Source organism: Chlorocebus sabaeus, chromosome X (genome assembly GCF_047675955.1).
Source record: "Chlorocebus sabaeus isolate Y175 chromosome X, mChlSab1.0.hap1, whole genome shotgun sequence".
In the NCBI taxonomy this organism is placed as follows: Eukaryota; Metazoa; Chordata; class Mammalia; order Primates; family Cercopithecidae; genus Chlorocebus; species Chlorocebus sabaeus.
In genome coordinates, this window is record NC_132933.1 from 2,945,798 (window position 1) to 2,952,470 (window position 6,673).

Sequence of the window (6,673 nt, forward strand, 5' to 3'; positions counted from 1 at the left end):
GTATCTGGGATTACAGATGCCTGCTACCACACCCGGCTAATTTTTGTATTTTTGATAGAGACGGGGTTTCACCGTGTTGGCCAGGCTGGTCTCTAACTCGTGACCTCAAGTGATCCACCCGCCTCAGCCTCCCAAAGTGCTGGGATTACAGGCATGAGCCGCTGCACCTGGTCACTTTCTTTTACCCTCTTTCACTTTCCCCTAGGAACACCCCCCTTACACACACACCATTGCTGCCATCCATTCAGTCTTTGCCAGAGCAGGGCCAGTGACAGGAAGTCACTCCTACTAGCCCTTGACTAACATCAGCCAAAGCTAATTCCTTCTGTCCTAGACGCAGGTGATCACTAGTGAGGAGTAAAAGGAACAGAACGAGCCCGCTGCCTCCCCACCTTCCCCGAAGCTCTGACTCCCCATCCTCCTTCTCCCCTCCCACAACCCTCTTTCTCATCTTCCTGCCCACTCTAGACCCAGAGTCCCCTCGACTCCACCCTTACCTCTAACACTGCCCTTATTTTTGGATAAGAATAAGGAAGTCCAGAGAGAAGGACGCACTTGCCCAAGATCACATCGCCGTGTATGCAACAAGCATTTTCAGAGCGCTAACCACCAGGCTGGGTGCTGGGGGGAATCGGCCTAGCGGGGTGTAGCCAGAGCACTGCATTTCCCAAGGAGGTGCCTAGGCTCAGGCCCGGAGGAATGAAAGCATGAGTAAGGGATCGCTGGCACAAGTGGTGAAGCAAGTCCTGGTTTTGGGTTTTGGGTTTTGGTTTTGTTTGTTTTTTTTTTTCCCCAGTTTAAAGCAGGCAGTGCCTGATGTAAGCATTTTCACCAGGGATGCCGGTTCTTGTGATTAAAATCCTTGTGCTTTGCTCTCTTCATAGCAGCTCTTTGCCACATCAAGCTCTCTGGGAAACTGACCTAGTCATCAGAAAGTGGCGTGCTGAGCCAAAGATCACAGGAACTACACCAAAGGGCCCGGACTGGGTGCCCGAGCTGGGCCCACAGATGGGGCCAAGGCCAGGGACCACCGCCAGCAACCACCAGCAGCCTAGAGCTTGCCCACTGGCCCCAGAGGCTATGACTCCTCTCTGACCCAGGGGGTGGCTTCAGAGCTCTGTGGCCATCTCAGCAGCAGCAGCCCCAAGGGCAGCTCTGCGGGAAGAGGGATGGCTCAGCGGGCATTAATGAGTGGGTGAGGAATTGCTCTCTTGGCTGGCTGGGACCCACCTCCCTGCTCCAGGCAGGCACCCTCCCAGTTCCCAGCTTCCTTTTGAGATGAGAAATGAGCACACTCCCAACAGGAAAAGCCTAGACAGTGTTTCTGAAAGTGGCCTCTAAGACCCTTCGGCAGTCAGTCAAATTCCCTGGGACACGCGCTCAAGCTGCAGATTCCTTCCTGCATTCCACCTCCGACATTGAGAAATGATACCCACAGGGCCTCTTGTCTTCTCCTTTTCCAGTCTCTTCTCCACCCAGGCCTGTGCCTCCCACTTTGCTGTCAGTTCTCAGTCATTTCTGTGCCCCAGCGCCCATCACAGAAAGTGATCAAGAAAACACCTGCCAAATGCATCAATGTGTGTCCCTGAGAGAAGTTAATCTGGCTCAGTTTCTAATCAATGGCACTTGAGCAAGTCCCTCTCTGTGCCTCAGTTTCCCTTTGGAAAAGGGAACTGGAAAAATGAACTGACATCAGCCCTGCCCACCCTCTGACCCGTCCAAAGGCTACAAGTGAAGAAAACTAATAAGAAATATGGCAAAATGTTAACAGTGGGAATTCAGATAAGGCTTCAGGAGTTCTCTGCACGATTCTTACAACTTTTCTATGAGTTTTAAATCAATTCAAGGTAAAAAATAAATAAATAAAAAACTTAAAGATAAAAAGTAACAACAGTGCTGGCATGGTGGCACTCGCCTGTAGTGCCAGCTACTCGGGAGGCTGAGGCACGAGGATCGCTTGAGCCCAAGAGTTGGAGGCTGTGGTGTGCTATGATCGTGCCTGTGACTAGCCACTGTATACCAGCCTGGGTGACAAGGTGAGACCCCAGCTCTAACAACAACAAAAAAAGTGAAAACAAAAAAGAAAGCGAGTCAGACTTTAGTAAGCATGAGAAATCACCCTAAGAATTAAGTGTTCTCTAGTGAGTCATTTGAAATGTGGGTAGATACTGTTTGCATCATCAGCAGTAATTTCTAAACTGTTTTCCTCAGGTAGGAGCCCACATCCCAGGCAGCATCTCTCTCTCCACCTAGTCCCACCTCACTCCTTGCCAACCACAGCCCTGAAGGAGGGCACCATAGTCCTGGCTCAGCTACCTCCTGTGACAGAGCACCACCTCTGAGCCAGGCACCCAGTGCAGCAGGTACTCCTGGCTTTAGCCGCCCTTCTGTACTGGTGAGAAAACAGAGGCCTCAAGGGGTTGCATGAAGGGCCCAACTTTGCACAACTGGATGGTGGCTGAGCTGGGGTTTGAACCCAGTCTGACCTCTGAGCCATTCTCTTAACCACTAGGCTATAAAGATGCCACCCTCCCCTACCACACACCTGACGAGGTGTGGGACAGTTCAACTCCCGCCCTGCCCGGGTCTTTGGAAGCAATGATGGCAACCTCTCCCGAGCATCTCTCAGGGACCAGTCCCTGATGGCACTGCCCTTGTCTTGGCATCATTCGGTTCACTATAGGCACAGCGGTAACGAAGGCAAAGCCCCTGGACTGACCCTAAACATGAGAGCCCAAAGGCCCGGACTGCAAGGGTTTGCGGCTCAGGGCTCCAGAGCACTGGAAGGCAGCTCTCCTCTCTGGCACTGGTCCTGTCCCATGCTGCTAGGGACTGGCAGTGGGGGCAGCCTCAGGGCTCACCAACAGAAGCAAAGCTTGTGTTACATGTGACCTGGCACCTTATGAGTTGTGGCTTGAAGCAAAACCCACACCAAAGGGGTCAGTCACCTGTGGAGGCTCGAGTGGGGAAGGAGGAAGGCAGGCTTCCGGCTTCCAGAATGAACTGAGCCAGAATTAGGGGAGTTTGCTTGGCATGCAACGGAAGACAGTTCAGGGAACAGGTGCCGATGCCTATCACGGCCAGGTCCCAGACCCAGTGCTGGGGACCCAGAGTCCCTGCCCTGCCAGATCTCAGGAGGCCTTGGGGACACTGGACAGGAAGACGAGGAGCGCAAGTCAGGCTAAGGGAGGCTGAGCTGAGGCGCTGGCTGCCCCTGGCATCACTGCCCTTATGTGGGAAAGGCTTTTTCTGGAGTCTGGACTCAAGCTGAGCGGGAAGTGAGGTGGACAATCACTGCTGCCATTTGCATTCAGATGGCAATTTCTTACTGACAGATGGCCTCTCTGTCACTCCTCTGGGCAAGGCATGGAGCTGATTTCTCTGTGGGCCCCCATATGCAGGAGCTCAGCAAGAAGTGGTTTATGATCTTCCAGGAGTAAGAGGGAGGTTAGACTTGAGCAGCTCCAAAGGACGTGCGGGCCTTGGCCTGGTGGCAGTTGAGCTCCTCCTCCTGCTTCCAAGCCCTTCTCCTCCAGGAAGCCTTCCCTGATTTTCCCAGCCAGGGGTGCCTCGTTGCTCCAGGACTGAGGAGCCCCTAATATTTTCATGCTACTCAGAGCTGCAACACCCTAAGTGGTCCTGGGCCACCTCTGTTGCTTGACTCATGAGTGTCCAGAGGATGGAAATGAACAGATCTTGAGCACCTGCCACGTGCCTGGCCCTGCACTGAGTGCCTTCCACCAGCTCCACACGGCTGAATGTACAGCGGCCAGCCAGGGGCTGGGAATTGCTGGAAGGAGGGGCAGGTGAGAGGGATCTGTTCCTTCCCTTCCTGAAGTGGCCTGGGAGTGATGAGGGGAAGGCACCAAGACCTGCCAGAAGGTTGGCCCCTCGTCTGTGCATCTGTGTCCTGGCCACTTGCTGGCCTCTGAACTGCCCCTTGTTTTTCAGATGAGGAGCGGAGGCCCTGGCAAAGCAGGACCTCCCACAGCCTACCTCTGCAGCTCTGTTCAGGCCTATCCACCTGTGCGCCCCTGCCTCCCGCCCCCAGCCAGATAGGACAACCAGAAGTCTGAAGAGCCATGAGACCAAGGCAGGACTTAGTCCAGGTACTGAGGCCTCAAGCACTGCTGGACAGGGTGTGAGAGGTCCTCTCTCGGGGCTCACAGCTTTGAGTCCTGAGATGATGCTGCACAGCCTTCCACGATGTCAAGGCTCCGTGCGGATGGCTAAGCAAGAACACAACTCCTGCCATGCCTCAGCTGTCCCAAAGCCCAAACACACCCACCACCTACCTTATCTGAGTCCCCAGCAGCCCTGGGTGGGAGGTAGCTTGACGTGTCACCCCCTTAAACCGATAGAGTACCCAGGTGTCCCCAGCTCAGAAGTGGCAGATCAGGCAGGAGCACCTGAGCTTTCGGCCTTTTTGTAAGGCGAGGTATCCCTCTGCCTTTCCAAAGAGGACAGACTCTTGGCTCCCCCTGCCCCCATCAAAACAATCCAGCCACAGAGCTGGTGCACTGCCGATCCAGTCGATAACACCCAGTGACACCTGATTCGGCGCCTTCTGTCTGAGTGTGAGCAGCCACCATCCGCATGGCCCTCCCCAAGATTGCCCTGTACCCAGCACATGCCCATCACAGGCCCCAGGGCGATCGAGGGGATCCTCTGGGCGAGCCAGCCTCTGGGTCTCAGTTTCCTCATCTATAAAATGGACACAGGGGGACGGAGGGATATGAGATTCCCTGATTCTTAAAGACCTGCAGTCAACTCTCAGAGCATCCTGGCCCCTCGCCATTTACTAGCAAGGGCAAGACAGAGGGATCTGGCCGGCGAGGGGGACACTTGCCTCAGTAGGGGACGCTGGCCTCCTCTGTCAGTCTTTTCACTCACAGCGAAAACCAGAAATCCACTGACTCCCGGGGGGAAACCCGAAGAGAGATGCTTGGAGCCGGTAAGGGTTATGGATGGGGAAACTGAGGCCCTGACTTGTCCCTAGCTGCGCACGGACTGGGTGCCCCCCACTGCCTCCCCACAGGGCCGCGTCCGATGGCGACTCGACAGCCCTACCTGGCACAGGTGCCCGGCTCGTGGGCGGGTGGAGGGTCGGGCGGTCGCGGGGCGCGGGCTCCCTCGGGTGGACAGCGCCCGGCCGGGCCGGGCCGGGGAGGCAGGCGCGGGACGCGGGGCGCGGGGCGCAGCGGGGAGCGCGCAGGGAGGCGAGTAGGCGCGGACTGGGCTCCGCCCGCAGGAGAACAAACAGGTTTTCTCCGGCCGCCCGGAGCCTCGCCCCTCGCCCCTCCCCTCGGCCGGCCCCTTCCTCTGCCCCTCCTGGGGTAGGTAGAGACGCCTGGCACATTCCGCACATTCTCCCGCCAGCGTCCTCCGCCCGCCCGCCCGCCCCTTCTCGGCCCCGCCTCGCGGGGCTGCTGGAGAAATCAAGTCTGGGGCTCCCCTCGCCGAGCACGGGGCGAGCTCCAGAAGGCTCTGCCGTGATGGAAAACTTCCAGGCAAATTCCTCCGGGCCCTTGGCCCCAGGCCGGGAAGCCTCCGCCACGTGAAGGGCCCCCGCTCTTAGTTGCGCGATCTGGCCCCGGCACAGGGCCAACGACTTCCACAGATGCTGTCGGGTTAATTCAGTCGAGAACTACTGTTCCTAGATCCATTTTACAGATGGAGATCCCAGACAGGGGCGAGGAGGGGGCGGGGGGCTGGCGGCTGAGATCATCCAGGAAGTCTTGCAGGCAGGAAAGGAGGAGAAGAGTGAGGGAGCCGCTCGCCGCGGAAGGGACCCGGGGCTCACAAGGCACAGCAAACGGGGCTATCTCCCAGACTGGACGACATCTGGCTGGAGATACAGCCAGACTCCCAGAGCCAATGCGGTTTGATGTACCTGCGTCACGCGTTGTTGCTCACCGAATGCTTATTGTGTGCAAGGCCCTGGGCTGGGGCTGGGATGGAGAGAGCATGGAGGAAAGACCTCTCACCCTGCGGCCTCCTAGATAGGGAGATAATTAAGCCAGCCCAAGAAATGGCATGGACTTGGCCAGGAGTTGGCTTACCAGGATGATAGGTTCGAAAGAATGGACCAGCTGCTTCTCCTTCATCAAGGCCTGCCAATGTGATGTTTCCATGGCCCTCCAGTCCACCCACTTCTCCCTGTGTCTGCTGCCACCACCCTAGTCCAGACCTGGCCCCGAAGACCAGCCTCCTTGCTGGTGTCCCCCTGCCTCTGGTCTTGCCTTCCTTCCCCTCAGTCTCTACACAGAGGTCAGGTTAAAAGTTCACATGTGTCAGTATGATCAGGTGCTCTGCTGCTTGCAACTCCTCCATGGCTTCCCACTGCTCTCAGGGTAAAAGCCTGAGATGACCTATCCCTGCGGGTCCAGCCACTCTTCACTTTGTTCGATACATTACAGCCACGCTGGCCTTTGTCCATTGTCTTCTAAATACATCACATGGCCTTCGCCTTGGGGTGTTTGCTTCTGCTCCTTGGACTCCCTAGAATGCTCTTCATCTCTGTTGGGCTAGTGAGCTCTTAGTCATTCTTCAAGCCTCCACCCAGTGTCCGGAAAGCCTCCCCTGCCTGCCCCCCAGTCAAGCTGATCACTTCCTTCTGTGCACCCCTTAGTTCCCTCAGATGACATCAATCCAGCATAGTGGCTGTCACCCT

General features: G+C 56.6%; 1 protein-coding gene across 4 annotated transcripts in view; it reads right to left on the reverse strand.

Moving 5' to 3' along the window:
* The window catches only part of ZNF185 (zinc finger protein 185 with LIM domain), a 71,547-nt gene extending 66,352 nt beyond the window's left edge, over positions 1–5,195 (reverse strand). For all 4 annotated transcript variants that reach the window (XM_073013353.1, XM_007993026.3, XM_007993025.3 and 1 more), the window contains exon 1: positions 5,071–5,195. The gene's annotated coding sequence lies outside the window, so the exon portion shown is untranslated. The remainder of the gene's footprint in view (positions 1–5,070) is intronic.
* Between the last annotated feature and the right edge of the window lie 1,478 nt (positions 5,196–6,673).